The sequence below is a fragment of the Mandrillus leucophaeus genome, unplaced genomic scaffold (genome assembly GCF_000951045.1).
Source record: "Mandrillus leucophaeus isolate KB7577 unplaced genomic scaffold, Mleu.le_1.0 Scaffold1198, whole genome shotgun sequence".
Lineage (NCBI taxonomy): Eukaryota > Metazoa > Chordata > Mammalia > Primates > Cercopithecidae > Mandrillus > Mandrillus leucophaeus.
Window position 1 is genome coordinate 1,783 of NW_012100298.1, and position 15,882 is coordinate 17,664.

Consider the following 15,882-nt stretch of genomic DNA (forward strand, 5'->3'; position numbering starts at 1 on the left):
TTTCAAGGTTAGGGTCTTTCCCCAGTGAAGGACTTCAGTCTAAGCGTGTGCATACATGTTAAACAAGAATCAGTGAGTTGGGGAATGTCAGTCTTGCATAGTTTCTTAAGAACTCAAAAAAAATGTGGTAAGTAAAAATAAAGGGGAAGTAGGAAGGAAGGAAGGAAAGAAAGAAGAAGCAGGCCTCATTTTTGCCATTTACACCTTGTAAAAGAGGGGTTATGTTATTTTTAGATTTAAGAGGATCTTTCCAAAGCATCCCAAGGGTACTCAGTAATGATGCTTGGGTTTCTCTGATTGCTGGTAAGTTATGGAGTAGGTGCATGGTTCACTGAAAGGAAGGGAAGAAGGATAGCATCCCAGTGACAAAATGGAAGAAATGTCAATGGCCAGAAGATAAGTTACTAAAAGATGGCATTTAGGAAAGGCAGAATGGGGTTTGGGGTTCAGCAGGAACCATATGATGAGTACTTTGTAAATGGCATTTCATTTAATTTTCAGAAGAACCTTATGAAGTCAATATTATTCCTACTTTATCATTGGGAAAACAAAGTATACAGATACTAGCTAATGGTCTCAGAATACAGAACTGATTAGTAGAAAGAGCTAGGACTTGAATCCAGAGCTGTTTTTCTTCAAAGTCCGTATTCTCTTTACCATGGTCGGGTTTGGAAGCTTTAGAAAAACTCACATTTTATCCTTGAATTTTAATCTGCTAAATCTAAGATCACTCTCAGCCAATGCATACAAGATTGCGTAGCTGACTATGGGTCATTTTAAGTGGATTCTCCCATCAACTCCTTTCTTCTTCCTGATATTGTAGACTCCAGAGACATCCCAAAAAAGCCTAAACACAGTTTTACAAAGTGGACCCATTCCTTTCCAAATAATATCTGTCTCTAAACATCTCAGGTTACCTAAGGGCATACACACTAGTGATGATTACTTTGGAAAATTTTCTACTCCAGCAGTGTATTTTTCAGTTATGCAATAGAAACTTTATGATACTGATGATGAAACACCTGGTTCAAAATGTTCAGTTGATACAGTTATCATTACTTTATGTTCTTACACTATTATAGTGTTAACAATTCTGACTGGTTCTTCAAATTTCATTCACCTCTGCACAAACTGTAGTGCTAGCTAATTATTATCTCACAAGTTCCAATAATCAGAGCAAAAGAAGATTCCATCTCATGGGCAAAAAAAAATCAATTGAGGTGCTTTCTAAATTTTTTATTATCTTCCTTACCTGTGGTTATATGCCATCTTTCTTTCCTAACGTCATCTGTATCTTCTCTGATTCTTGATCTTTTCTAGATTTATTTCTTGATCTTTCCAGAGAACACATTTTTTTCTTTTATTGATCAAGTCTCCTTTTTCATTTTTGTTTTTGCTTTTTCAGTTTCCTACTTTATTATTTTCTGCTGTTAGCTTTATTAGTTAACAAAATCATTTCATAATTTTTTTCTAAATCTCTTTGTACATTGTTTTGCAATAAAGACATTTAGTGTATAATTTCATAGAATATTTGGCTTTTCTATATTCTCTCTATTTTATTATGTAGGATTTTTGTTTTTCTTCTGTTCCTAAAGAGTTTGTAATTTTCCCATTTGTGCTTTTTTATACAGATTCAAAGCATCTTTAAATTTCCATAGTATATCAATCAGGATAAATGTTTGTTGTTAATCTTATCCTTATTGTATTTTGATGGATGATGTGGTCTGTATGATTTCTGCCTTTTAAAATGTGTTGACCTAAGCCTGGGCAACAAAATGAGACCCCATCTCTACAAGGAATTTAGAAAATAGCTGGGTGTGGTGGCACGTGCCTGTAGTCTCACCTACACAGGAGGCTGAGGTGGGAGGATCACTTGAGCTCAGGAGGCTGAGATTGTAGTGAACTGTGACCATGCCTCTGCACTCCAATCTGGGCGACAGAGTGAGCCAGGTCTCCAATATAAAAATAAAAATAAAAGTGTTGACCTATAGTTTGTGATCTAGTTAAGTTTCGAGAATATTCTATAGCTGTATGGAAAACATGGAATATTTATTCTCCATTTGGAGGTGCTAAGATATTCATAAAGGTGTTCCTGTGTGTGGTTATAATACGTGTGTGTTATTTAAGATTATTTTTAATGGTCTGAATACATCTGCCAGCTGTACCAGTTTCCCCCAACCTCCAGTTGGAGTAGTTGCAAGGTCTCACATCCATTTCACAAACCTTTGCCAACAAGGTCTATTTCTATATTTCCACAAATGTGCAATCACAGTGTGGAGGGTGGAGTGTCACAACCAAGGGAGGGAAAATAGATAATGAAAAATAAGATTTACCAGTGTAAATAGAATTGGCGTCACTACAGATGGACTTGGTAGCCCCGGCAAAGTCGTTTCTTAGGGTTTCTATTTCCTGATCTACATGCCCTGAGTGGTCATATCTACCCTGCCAGCATTGCAAGGTGTGTCGGCAGAAGCCAAGAGATAAGGAATGTGATAAAGAAATAAATAACACTAACAGTGGTTGCTGCTATTTAGACACGGGAGCAGAAGGAAATGATAACTATGTAAAATGGCTAACAGGGACTCCAAGCAGGTGCTCTGTTTCTATTGGTTCCCTTCCCTGCCCCCATCTACCTTTAGCTTCCTCTGGGGACATCCTCCCTCCTGCATGGAGATACCACCGCCCAATAACGTTTGAGCCTCCCTCTTCGTAGCCCTGGCAGTGTGGAACCCGCTGAAAGCGCGTTGAGGATGAGCAGAGACCTGCCAGCAGCCAAAATTCGCGCTTTAGCACTATCAGCCCTCGCCGAGCATGTGCAGTGTCTCCTCCTTCGGCAGTGGGGGCTGATGGGCAGATACTGCCCAAATGCTCATTCATCAGAAGAGGCTTTCGCTCCGGGTCTCCCCTGGGCCTCGAGCAGAAAGCGTCTCTGCCACGGAGATACAGAGCTGGGAGCCTTCAAGGTCCTCCGCCACTCTCAGCAAGCCCTGCTCTCGATGGAGAGGAGATCGTTGGGTGATGGATGTGGGCTTCCAGGGAAGGTGCTCGCGCTGGTTCCGAGCCCTCCGGGGAAGATATTCGAGCGCGGAGCGTAAGCGCAGGGCACGCCAGCCCGGGGGCCGCGGAAGCAGGCGCTGCGCGTCTCTGCACCACCGGGCCGCCTCCCAGCCCTCTTTCCCCAGTTTGCCCTGCTGCCGCAGTCCGGGCCCAGATTAATTATCTGCACTTGTGAGTGGGCACACACACAAGTTCTCCGGACACGATCCTTTCATCTGTTTCCCCGGCGGAGTCCACCTTTTTAAAGATTAACCTCCCAGCTACCGCTGGCAAGGGGGCAGGATGCGAGTGAGGCGGGGAGGGGCGTTTCACACGTTCAGAGGCACCAAAATTAGCTGCCAGTGCTAAAAGGCTTTGTTTTCTTCGATTTTTGACAAACAAATGAGGTGGGATGCTTGCTTGGCCCCCCGCTGCCCCAGCCCGAGCCCTTGGCTCACTTAGCAGCCTGATGCCGACTTTCAGACGCAGTCCTGTTCTGCTTACACCAGGGGTTCTTCGCCCCCTTGCCGAAGTCTGCAGCCCGGTGGATGCTGGGCGCGGGCTTTCCCTGGGCGCTTTAACGCGGCTTAGGCTAAAGCCCCAGAGCTCCCACCTTCTCACCTCCTGTTTATCGGCCCGCCCCTCTACCACAGCCAAAGGACGTGCCCCTTCAGTAGTGTCGGGGATCCCAGCCCCAGCGCGGGGGAGGGCGCCTCCCTATCCCCTCCTCCCCGTCGCCGCCTCGGCTCGGGGTTTTACTGCAGCAGCCGGAGGTGACAGCGACGCCTCAGCCGCCTCTGTTGCTCTCGGAGCCCCTGCTTCCCCTGCACTGGGAAAGCGCCCCCTCCCGAGAGGCTTGTCTCTGGAGAAGTGCGAACGAGCTGCAGAAAACCAAATTTTAAAATGTGGAAGTCGTTGAGCTGCATTCCTCCAAGGACCAGTCTGATCGCCCAGGACTGAGAGTGGCAGCGTTTGAGAAGTTGGGACCATAGAGCAAGGGGGGGAGGGGAGTGTTGCAGCAGGCATTCTCTTCTGGAAGGAGTCGCTGGGAGCAGTGCGGTTGGACACAAGTTTGCGTAGGAGTGTTTTCCTTTTGTCAATAATTAATCACCGGAATTAGCCAGGTAGAATTTGAGTTTTAGCAATAGTCCTGAGGGCGGGGCCGAACACCTAACTCCGGGAGGCTCCCAGGCGCCCGGCACAGTGGGAAGCTCGCAGCAGCTGGGGAGGAGCCAAAGCCTCGGCGCTCACCTAAGCCGCAGGGAGATACACCCAACTAGGAGGTAAGCATCTTCCAAAATACCTACTTGAACTGTTAAGTAGCTTTAGTAGGATAGAATTCCTGCTCTATAGGAGAAAAAATTAATACTGAGCTTTAATGCAATTTATCAGTTTATTATTTAACTGCATTACAATTTTCAGAATTGATGGATTTTTCCATTTACCTTTCACTATGTGGGAAACTAAGATGTTTCACTCAATAGAAGCCAAACTTTAACACTGAAACTTTCCAAACTAAAAGAAGAGAAAATTACTTTGCTATTTTCACTATTTACCTTTGTGTAGTCCATTAGCTACTCAGGAAAATGTCATTGGGATGTGCTTGGTTTCCTTCTTAAATATTCATCTTTACCTGGTTCCATGCTCTTATACAATCCCTCTCTGCCCATAAGCGACTTAAACTACTGTACTTTAGGCAATAGTACACACAAGTCACCTGCCAAAAAGTGAAGAATTTCCAACAAGGAATACATTTTAACATTCTCTTGTAAGTATTAAGCGGTATGTATTTTCTCAAAGATACTTAAGTGATCCTTTATAAGTAACCAAACTTCTTCACCAAAAGACAGCCAGCTAGAGTTAGCTGAATAGTTACCTTTGCCGTGGGGATGGTGAAGGTGGGGAAATGTTTAGAGAAGTGTTTTAAATATGAGTTGGACTCCAGATTTGTTTCAACTAAAGTGACATTCAGCTGGTTGGCAATTCACATATGAGCCCAGTCCAGATAAGGAGTTTGAAGAATTGTTAAATGTAAGACTTAGCCCCCAAAGTCCAAATAACTGCATCAGGGGAGTTGGGAAAGTTGGTTTTCAAAAATACTTTGTGGTACAGTACTTATTTTGAATTAGACGAAAATTAGAAAATACATGGTCATTTTTGCTAGTGAAATTTTAAAAAGTATACACAAAAATGTTGAATTTTTAATAACTTGATTTCCACATCTGAATTATTCCTATGCTGTTTAAAACAGGTCATTTTGGTGACTTTTTCAATGACTGTGATGGCTTTATACACAGATAACTAGACCAAAACCAACAAGCTGTAGTATGAAATGCACTGTCACTCTCATTATTCAGATTTTTTTTACAACTGTTTAATGGCAATAAGTTAAAAATTATTTGTCAAAACATGGACATTCTAGAATTTGACTAGATTTGAAGTTGAAAGTCAATTTGAAGTTGAAAGTCAACCAGTCCTCAACTCTCATTGGTTTTCTTAATTCACTGTAAATTTGCAAATACTTTATAAAAACTACCCTTTGTAATTATACAGCAATTCTATCTCTACTATGCTAATTATAAAGAGAGTTTTACCACTATTTTACCACCAACTATAAAAGAAACAAAATATTCATTTCATAAAAAATGATCCAAACGGGACTCACTTCCAGAATGGTGATGTGAAGAGCTTTTCAAATCCACTCCCTAAAAACAACAATAACTAGTGAAAATTATAGATAAATAACCATTTAAAGTTCCTGGAAATTGTCCTGAGAACATATAGCATGAAGAAAATATATATTCAAGACAATCTCTTATATTTCAGTAAGAACTGCAAACAATTGTGACGCTTGAACCACAATATGTTTCCCCGCCCTCTCCCGTTGAGTGTGATGACGTTCCACTATGGATGGGTGCAGCCAATAACACAGGGCCCCCTCTCAACCTAGACTCTCATCTACAGTATACCCTGAGAGAAGGAGACTACCAGCATTACTCATCATCCCCAGCTTTGAGTTTCAGAACTCTATTCTAGATGAGAGCAACTGAGAGGTCTGAGACTCTCTTCCTCCAACCATCCTCCACTCTTAAGGCAGAGAATGAAGAACTCAACAACAAAAACACAAATAACCCATTTTAAAAGGGACAAAAAATTTGAATAGACATTTCTCCAAAGAGCAGGTACAAACAGCCAATTTACACATGAGAAGGTGTTTACTAGCCATTAGTGGTTAGGGAAATGAAAATCAAATCAAAACCACAATACGATCCCACTTCACACCAACCAGAATGGCTATTACCAAAAAACAAACAAACAAACAAACAAATAAAAATAGATAATAGCAAGTGTTAGTAAGAAGTAGGGAAAATTGAACTGTCACATATTGCTGGTATTGCTGGTGGGGATGTAAAATGGTGCAATTGCTATGGAAGAGAGTTTGATTGTTCCTCAAAAAGTTGAAAATAGAGTTACCACATAATCAAACAATTCCACTCCTAGGCATATATTCAACAGAACTGAAAACTTATGTCCATTCAAGAACTGTACACAAATGTTCATAGCAGCATTACTCATAACACCCAAAGAAGTTGATTGAAACAACCCAAGTTGTCTACAGAATGATGAATGGATAAATAAAATGTAGTATGGAATGAAATGACAAAATATTATGCAGCAATGAAAATCATGTGGCTGATACTCACTACAACATGGGTGAACATTGAAGAGAGTATGTTAAGTGAAAGAAGACCACGTATTATATGATTTATTTACATAACATATCCATAATAGGCAAATCTACAGAGAAAGTAGATTAGTTGTTTCCTGAGACTGGAGTAGAAGGTAAGATTAGGGAGAAAAGGGGAGTGACTAAAGGGTACAGGGTGTCTTCTTGGAGTGATGCAAATAGTCTAAAATTGACTGTCATGATGGTTGCAATACTGTAAATATACTAAAAACTGTTGAATTGTGTACTTTAAGTAGGTAAATTGTCAATATCTCAATAAAGTATCTCAATAAAGCTGGTTTTAAAAAATTTTCCAGAGTGTTAAAAGAACAAATGGGTTTAAAACTTAGAGTTGATGAGTCCCCATGTACCATTTGACCAATAGTTTATGTGAGGCTTTTCCCCCAATGACCACGTTAAAATATATGAAATATTTAAGAATTTCACAGGTGTCACACAACTATGTGATTCACATATGTTTACCTGCCTGCCCAAACTTTTCTCCATTTAGAATTAAGTCAGATGTCATTAGTACAGTCCTACAAAGAACTCACTTGCAATGCTCTATCTTTTTGAACTCATCCACTCGTTATATTAACCCAGGACCTGTGAGGCCACTTGTTCCTCCTACTTCTAGATATGGCTAGTCCTTTATCAGTGATTCAGGCCAGCGGTTGAGTTTGTTCAGGCCCACACTGGGTGACAGAGGAAGGTACCCGGATCTCAGCCAAAAGTGTACTTGCTTTCTACTCAGATTAGCCCAGTTCTGCCTACACTAGATTGGCCCTAAAAGCCAGAGAGTCTTGGGAAGAGGAAAAACTGGAGCAGCCACTGAAGTCTTCACAGCATACTAACATGTCATTGTCAGAAAGCATCTGCTGTGATTATGTCAACCTCAAATGCAGGAGACACTCCCAAATAATTAATATGTTCCTCTATTCATCTTTTATGTTTTGAGTTCCCACAAGCTGCCTGATCCTGTACTAAGAACCACGAAATCAAATGATAATGTTTTGTACAGAAATAGAAATATAAAACTAGTGAGCCTCAGAGTGTCATGGGGGTGGCAAGCAGCCTCAGCCTTGCTGCCAGACAGTTATAAGTTCATTGAAACAAACCATACCCTTAGCTTTAAGGACTCAAGTCTACTGGCTTCAGGAAATCTCCGGATTTTCCATTCTCACCAGCACAGGCTTATTCTTCCATGTGTATGTTTTTGAGGAGCATATCATGCTGATTCATGTGGGTTTTGACTATCAAAGCTTTTGTTGAAGTCCACTGTAATATTTTGTCTAATTACAAGATTTATATAAAATAATTTTTAATGTTCAGCAACTTACTTTATTTTTTTTTTATTTATTTATTTTGAGACAGAGTTTCACTCTTTTTGCCCAGGCTGGAGTGCAATGGTGTGATCTCAGCTCACTGTAACCTCCGCCTCCCAGGTTCAAGCGATTGTCCTGCCTCAGCCTCCCCAGTAGCTGGGATTGCAGGCGTCTGCCACCATGCCCGGCTAAATTTTTTTTTGTATTTTAGTAGAGATGGGGTTTCACTATGTTGGCCAGGCTGGTCTCAAACTCCTGCCATCAGGTGATCCACACACCTTGGCCTCCTAAAGTGCTAGGATTACAGGCATGAGCCACTGTGCCCAGCTCAGCCATTTGTTTATAAAATCAATATATGTATGAAAAAACTTGGTTATAGTTACTTTTAAAATATTGCTTTCATCAGAATTAATAATTCATTTATCCAACAGATAAATGAACTATGGCACACCTACCCTGTACCAGGTCACTTCTAGGCCCTGGATAAGTAATAAACGAAACAGACAAAAATTCCCAATATGTCAGACATTAATAATAGTAAGTAAATCACATAATGAAGATAAGGGCTCTGAAGAAACATAAAATGGAGAAAAGAATGAGGTACAATTTTAAATAGTGGGATCAGGCTAGGAATTCAGATGATGCAATTAGAAAAATGTAAAATCACATACAAACCTGGCCACTGTAACTCGCCAAAAAGATTACTAGCTCCCAGTTAACTTCTCTCTTCCCCTGGGAAGCTTTGGTTTCCCCTTGCCATTAGCTTCAACCACCAACATTATTTTGCTGCCTATATTTGCTGTTGTTTCATCAGAAAAAATAGCACATTAGCACAAAGGCATTCCAAGCAGGCATAAGGAAGACATAACCCAACACCTGCTCTCGAGAATTACAACCTATGTAAATCACTGCATTATAATAACAAAAATTCTTGCTCAGAGAAATCATTAGCCTGTTCTTTCAGTTTACTTTTGGCCTCTTCCTCTAGTTTCATCCTGGATTCTTACAGTCTTCCAGAGAAGTGTGTGGTAAATAATTAAGAACTAGTTCCCCAAAGTTAATACCGTTTGAAGAGTGAAAGAGTTGGGGAGAAGTGAGGTAAGAGAAATTTCCAGGCCACCATGCCCAGGTAAATGGAGAACAAGTCTTTCAGAACTATGGAAAGTGAGCAGAGCATCAAATCCCACAGACCAACTGAAAAAAAGAGGAAAAAAGCAACCAGTCTCCGCTTTACCAGATTGTCCCAGAATTCCTACTTCAGTGCACTTGGTTTAAAAGAGACCTGGGGATGTCTCTTTCTAGTGAAATATTATGGGTGCAGCAGCTTTCTTGGACTAGAGCTTTTAGTAATGGCTTAAAAGGGAGCAGAGACTTGAATTCGCAAGTCATAAGGATGCATTTATTTCAGACTTAGAGGAGAAGTGTTTAAGAAATTCAGAATAAAGATAAAGTTAGAAATAAGTCAAAAGACCCCGTGTCACAATGGAGTTATTATGGAGCATTAGAATTCTCATTCATTCATTCAACAAATTTTCATTGACCAGCTACTATGTGGCAGGCCCTCGGGTAACAAGACAGAAGAGGACCTTATTTCAAAGACCTTTCCCTCTGAGGATATGTTATATGCCTTTTGTGACAAAATGTCTGAGAACATAGGAATAAGGACAACTTTCTGATCTGCCGACCTGACACCTCCTCCAGACTAGCTTAGAGTCTTCTTCTATGCCCCTGAGTACCTTACACTTCCCTATCATAGCATAAACCACACTGGGTGTGGGTGCTTGCTTAATTGTTCCTCCTCTTCTCTAGAAAGCAGCCCAAGGACAGTGACCGTGTCTATCTTATTGACAGTTTATATCCCTCCTACATCCTTGCTAAATACTTGACTCAGTGGCTAGCTGGCTGGAAGGATGGATAAATGATTTGCCAGGTTATGATCAGAACTCCTTATATAGAGAGGCAGCCTGAGAGAGTGGTTAAGAGTGTGTGCTCTGCATTCACCATGAGACTTTGGGCCAGTTTTAAAATTTCCCAGTGCCCCAATTTCCTCATTGGTAAAACAGGTATAGAAGTAGTGCATCTGTTATACTATTGCTAAGTGAATTGCATAAAGAAATTCATATAAAGTGCTTACCAAACTTCTGAAACATTAGTTGCTCAATAAATATCTACTACTATTACCAGTATAAAATGGCAGTTTCCAGGTGACACTTTGCTATTTAAGTATTGCATTCCTACTCTTTCAGCTCCATTATAAGATCAAAGGATGTCAATTAGTAATTCCAAGCTAAAGTTATCACTTTGAGTTCAGTATCTATAAAAATATTAAAAAGAGAATTTTGGAATAAATGTAAGTACCCTATTGAAAAAGAAAGTTAAAATGATTCAAAAAAAAAGAAAGAGGGAAAAAAGCTCAAGATGTCATGTCCAGAGCAACTTTTCTGGGGTAATAATACCACACTTACATTCCCCATAGATAGCCAAAATATTAGTTTATGTTTATGTCCTGGAACATTCTAATTGTGTCTCATAGAAATAAGCATCAATGAATGTTCACAGATGAAGAAGTAGAAAACAAAGCAAAAATAATTAAAATATATATATATATATGGCTGTATCCTATTTGAAGTTTAGTCTTATCTAAACCTAAGGGTGTTGTATTATCTTTTTGTTTCTGTTGAAAATCTAATGCTTTTTTCTATGCGTGACCTTTAATCAAAATTAGCATAGTGCCTCCTCGTATGGAGTTATCTATTACCATCTAAATGAGATGAAAAGCTAACCTGTGACCAACATATGGAAACCCAGTAACTTTGCTGCTTTCTTCTACTTCTATCTGAGAGAATATGCTTGGGCTCTTCCCCTACCAAAGGGATCCTCATAGGAAATTTCAAATCTCACTCAAAAACATTTTTATTTTAATTACTTAGATAGGGACCTTTGATGACTGTGGGATCTCTGAATTCGGAGCCATCACACATGAAGGAAAGCATGTCAATATCCAGCTGATGCCTGGCGCACATGCCCAGGCCCACTGAAAATAGAAGCTGTCCTGATCAACTATCCAGGCAGAACTTTCTTTTAGTCTCAAAATATTTCTGGCATTATTACTAGGCTATGACTGCTGTATATCTGTTTAGATAGAGAAATTTTTTTTAAAAAAGTAGTTTAAGTTTAATAGATTTAAACCTGCCACAGGATCTACACAAACATATACACATATTTTTTTACTGCCTTGGCTGATAATCAGCAACCTAATGAAAAACTGAAATATTTAACACTAGGATAGTAATAGCACTGAATTAGAGATTTTATGGATTTTTTTTTTCATATACCATCTATACATCCTGTGTCATTTTCCCATAGAATGCACAGAGGTAGAAGTTTTTGTAAAGTACCTAAAACAATGCTAAGCTTATAGTAGTGACCAATAAATGTTTGTGGTACGAATGGAATAAATCTTGAGGTACCTTGAAATTTAGCCTAATGCAATCATTAGAAAGATGATTAGAAAACTGTGTAAAGATATTTGAAAATCCCTTTGAGCAAAATTAATTGAAAAAATCAGAATACAGAATTAAATACATATTTTGATTACAACCAAGTGTGAAAGAAAAACATGCATAGAAAAAAAATCCAAAGTGTTAACAATATACAAAGTTTTTTTAAAATGGTAAAATTATGGGTGTCTACATTTTTCATAATATTTTATAATTTTTATTGTGATATTTCAGGGGATATTTTATGTCTATAAGAGCAGGTATGGTTTTAACAGTGGTTAAAACTATAAATAAACAAAGAAATTATTCTTTGTGATTAAAAACCAAAATCTATTAGCATAGCAACAATATTTCTCTTAAAGTTGTCAATGAAGTCTTCTGACTTAGCTACGTTCTTTATCTGATCTGCCTTCACTAACATTGAATTTAATGTACCAAAGTCAGTATTTGTCACTCAACGAGTCAAGAAAATCTGATTAACTGTACTATTTCTAGAGACAGTTTTAAAATATATTATACTATTGATGGAGAAGCATTATTTGTCACATAACATAGAACCTTATCTCTCTAGTGAGGTTAAGAGTTAAAGAAATGTTTTCCTAAAAAGTTTACCTTTGGTCTTCTCTAAAATCTTTTAAGCTAAACATAATGGAACCAACATAATGGAAATGAAATTTAGAAATAAATAACCTTCTGATGTGATATTTAGCAACTGTAAATTCTTAAGAACATAATTGACACCTTATTTTAAAATGATAAAATAAATTAATTTGGTTACTTTTAAATTTAAAAATGATATACAAACATATTAGTTGATATAAATAAATATATTTGAAAATAATGCAAAGAAATAATACAAAAATATATTTATAAATATACATTTATACATATTATTATTGCTATCATATTGTATAAAGCTGCAACAGAAAAATTCAACAACTTCTTATAAATGTTGTCTAATTGTCTCTACCTTTGTAATCAAACATAATATCACTACTACTCACTAAATTAGACACTGTAGAAAGTGCTTACTCAATATTCATGGCTTTATGAATAATATATGTTAAATAGGCCCAGTTCCTCTAACAATCCTTTAAATAAGTTATTTCACAGTCTGGTCATGCAGCTTTTTAATCTAATTATTTGTCATCATAAACAAGGCAACTGTTTAAGCAATAACAAGCTGTACCTTGATCATTCCCACTCTCACAGTTACCAGTTTTGATTAGCTATAGATTCTAATTTGTTTCTTGTTTATAGAATCAAAAAAATGAATTCTCATGTTTGGCAGGGAAAAAGTCGAGAATAGTTAATGCTGTGGAGTACAAATTTGATTTTTAGAAGGAAAAGCAAAAAGTAGTTAAGAAACGAAGTGAACAACTTAAAAATTTTGATGTGAACTCTTTACCAAAGGACTGTCATGGGGAAGTGGAGTCGCAGTACATTTGTCCCTTAGTTCAATGCATTTGAAGTGGAAGATTCTTACTTAATATTTAGCAATATGCTTGAGAGAACAGGATCTCATGTGTTTGATCTTTTTCTAAGAATAGTAAACTGCTTCTCCTTTATCAACTCAACCATTGAAGAGTAATTTTAAGTAAAATTGATTTAGGTTCACTTTATTGATAGAAAAATTAGACATAGAAACATACATAACTGAGCCCAATAGTTCAGTTACTAACCCTTCTTACTCCTGGAGGCTGCAGATATCATGTCTACTCTGCGATGGAGAGCTTGGGCCTTTAAAATTTTAATAGGTTGTTTTATTGCCTAAAACTTTGAACAAAGAAAAAATAAATCAATCAGGTTGGCCTAGTTCTGGTTTTGATGGGCAGGAAAATCAGGTTATAATTTAGAACAACAGCAAAGAAAAGCTGTTCCACAAGTTGCCTCTGTTTAGTAGGAAACAAGCATCAATGCAAACACAAAACAGATGACTCAGTACGTCTGTGATCTGCCAACTTCCTTCAGGGTGAATTCTTTCTACCAGACTCATGGGAATTATCATTTCACCCACTTATATCATATGTCCCTGAAGGATTCAGTAGAATCACCTAAAAGGAATCTGTTAGATAAGAGGAAATAAAATGCATGTAGAAAATAGAAGGAACAAATAATAATTGTGACAAAAGTTACTATCTTTGAGCCCTTGCTAAGACAAGTCATTACTAAGGATCTTTCACCAATGTTGTGTTGTTTAATCTCCACAATAATGCAGAAATAATTGATAATATCCATGTTACTGATGACATAACTAATGTTCAAAGAGGTTAAACAATATCCAAATACCATTCAATAGCAAACTCCAGTTTGCCAATTTCAAAATCCACACTTTTTTTTAATATGACAAAAACATTTTTAAAAAAGTAAATAATTCTCTAGTGGAGTATTTAATTCTACTGTAGAAATACTATCTCAGAATCAGTGACATTTTAGTAATATCTTCTTCAAACCTGCCTCGTGACTCATAGCAACCCTTAGAAGCTGTTGTCTAGCCTCTGCTTGAACAATTTTCCTAACGGAGCTCTCACTGCCTCACCACATAACCCATTCCCCTTTAGACAGCTCTTATTGTTTAAAGTTATTCCTAAGATTCACCCCTGAAAACAATACAATAGTTCCAAATCTTCTCCTCCACGACAGTCTATAACACCCTTTAATCCCTTTTAGATCTCTTAAGACCTCCATGACACATTCCTCCCCCAAAATCTTCTCTCAGCATTTCCCAGAGGAAACTTTCCAGGACTTCTCCATCTAGCTTTGTATGGATATGCTTAGCTTGCTGGAGTGACCATTTTAACAGCTAGAGGAAGAGTGCTAATCAAGTCCAGAAGCCATATCCCCTTTTTCTCATCTGTGACACCGTATTTCTATAGATATGAAAGAATATTGGACTGCTTTTTTATTTATGTGGCAGTCATGTCACAATACTATTGGTTTAAAATGAATTTGAAGCCAGTAAAAAATACTTAGTATTTTTACCTGAACTCCTTATAAGCAAAATTTTCTCCAATCTTATCCTTACCAATTATCTTTTTGTATGGAAGAACAGGACCTTTTTAGTCCTCCATTTTACTCTCAGAATCTGCAATCTGCTAAGTCTGTTATCCCTCACCCCATAACATGGGAACATCTGGAAATTTGATCATACATACATTCTATAACTTAATTCATATGGACAAAAAAGCTACAAATGGTCAGGGCAAAGTGCCAAAACCTGGGGCTAACTACTGAAGACACACTAACCATCTTTATGATGCTTCACAAATTACAAGACATTTTCACAGATATTTTCTCATTTAATTCTCACAACTAATCTATGCATAAGACAATATCATTGTTCTATATGTGAGGAAAAACACTGAGAAAGACTGTATGACATGCCTGATGTGACACATCAAATAAATGATACAATAAGATATAAGCCTTAGTGCTTCCGACTATATCTAATGTGATTTTAAAGACAGATTTTTTATAGATAGTGATTAATCTAATCTCTTCCCCGTGCCCCTCATGGATATTAAGATAGACTAATAAAGTTAAGAAATATTTTCTACAAACAAAATCTCACCCAGAAACTGAATTAGAGAGCAGACCAAAAGCAGTCTGCTCCAACAGAAGTGAAGTGGGGTGTTCTTAGCCCCTCCCTTTGCCCCTCCTTGGGCCTCCCCTCAGCCCTGGTACCTGTGGCACTTTATAATCCTCAGAGTACAATTGGGGAATCACTAGCCAATGGCATGTCTTCAAACTGTGACCTTTTCTAAAAATAATTTTTCAAACAAGGATGGCTTGTTGGGCCTTGTTTTTTTATTTTATTTTATTTTATTTTTATTATACTTTAAGTTCTGGGGTACATGTGCACAACATGCAGGTTTGTTACATATATATACTTGTGCCATGTTGGGGCGTGACACCCATTAACTCATCATTTACATTAGGTATATCTCCTAATACTATCCCTTCCCCCTGCCCACTCCCCACAACAGGCCCAGGTGTGTGATGTTCCCCTTCCTGTGTCCAAGTGATCTTACTGTTCAATTCCCACCTATGAGTGAGAACATGCGGTGTTTGGTTTTCTGTCCTTGCCACAGTTTGCTGAGAATGATGGTTTCCAGCTTCATCCATGCCCCTAAAAAGGACATGAACTCATCCTTTTTTATGGCTGCATAGTATTCCATGGTGTATATGTGCCACATTTTCTTAATCTAGTCTATCATTGATGGACATTTGGGTTGGTTCCAAGTCTTTGCTATTGTGAATAGTGCCACAGTAAACATACATGTGCATGTGTCTT

At 38.2% G+C, this 15,882-nt stretch overlaps 1 protein-coding gene across 1 annotated transcript in view; it reads left to right on the plus strand.

Annotated features, from left to right (window-relative positions):
* Positions 1 to 2,807: 2,807 nt before the first annotated feature.
* SPTSSB (serine palmitoyltransferase, small subunit B) overlaps positions 2,808 to 15,882 on the plus strand; it is a 34,403-nt gene continuing 21,328 nt past the window's right edge. The window contains exon 1 of the mRNA XM_011967459.1: positions 2,808 to 4,319. The gene's annotated coding sequence lies outside the window, so the exon portion shown is untranslated. The remainder of the gene's footprint in view (positions 4,320 to 15,882) is intronic.